The following is a 981-nucleotide window of genomic DNA, read 5'->3' as shown; positions in this document are numbered from 1 at the left end:
ACTGGTGACTGAGCTGAGAGCGAGTGAGCCGCTGACACTGGTGACTGAGCAGAAAGTGGCTGCTGGGCAGCTAGCTGAGCTTGAGGCTGCTGAGCAGGTGAATAGCTGTTCACTTTAGTGTCTGCTACACAAAACACAGCCCCTGAATGAACAGTCACAAAGTCCGAAAAAGAAACAGAGTCCTCACTCACCACAGCCGGCGATTTAGAAGTCCGAACGTCCGGCTGTGGGGTGGCGCGCCGGCGGCGCGATCTACGTTTCCTCCCCGCAGACGGCACCGACGAGCCGGGCAGCGAGGCAGGAGTGACTGAGAGAAGGTGAGGTGTGTGCTGGAGAAACGCCTGCATGGTCGGAGGAAGTGATTTCAGAAGCCATGGCAGGCCAGAAAAGAGCCGTTGTAATCGACTTTCAACGGCGCGGCGAAGCTCCCCTGGATGGTTCTCTAGCCACAGCCCGAGGAGGATCTCCACATTATAACCGATGTCGTCTTGGAGGTCCTCGGACGGATTAAATGCCGCAGGGTCCATGTGGAGATCCTCCTCGGGCGCTTTTTGTTTGTTTGATTATAATGGCCATGGAGCACCTGTTTCGAAGGCCACAGATACACAGCAGATAAGACTGAAGCCATCTTAAAACGAACGACAATCTTTTAAACGAGTGCATAGTTAAAATAAAAGAAGTGTAAAAAAACAACTGATTGCAGCTTAAAAACATATCTTCTCAACTCACGGATCATTAGAGATAAACTGGTTGAACTCATAAAGCCCTATTCTAAGATAAATAGTTATCTATACCTATAACCTGCATAATCACAGAAAATTGTTGTTGCTGATTAGTCTCTTCTTCGTGATATTCTTTTTAGGCCTCGTCAAACTGCTCATCTGCAACAGCTTGAAAGGGATTATTACAAAACTGACCATGTGACCCAGTTGTTCACTTATTGAAAAAAATGTCAGGTTTAACCTGACATGTCAGTGTAAA

The sequence above is a fragment of the Pundamilia nyererei genome, unplaced genomic scaffold (genome assembly GCF_000239375.1).
Source record: "Pundamilia nyererei isolate P.nyererei 1_Seehausen unplaced genomic scaffold, PunNye1.0 scaffold00021, whole genome shotgun sequence".
Lineage (NCBI taxonomy): Eukaryota > Metazoa > Chordata > Actinopteri > Cichliformes > Cichlidae > Pundamilia > Pundamilia nyererei.
Note: the sequence above shows the minus strand (reverse complement) of the source record.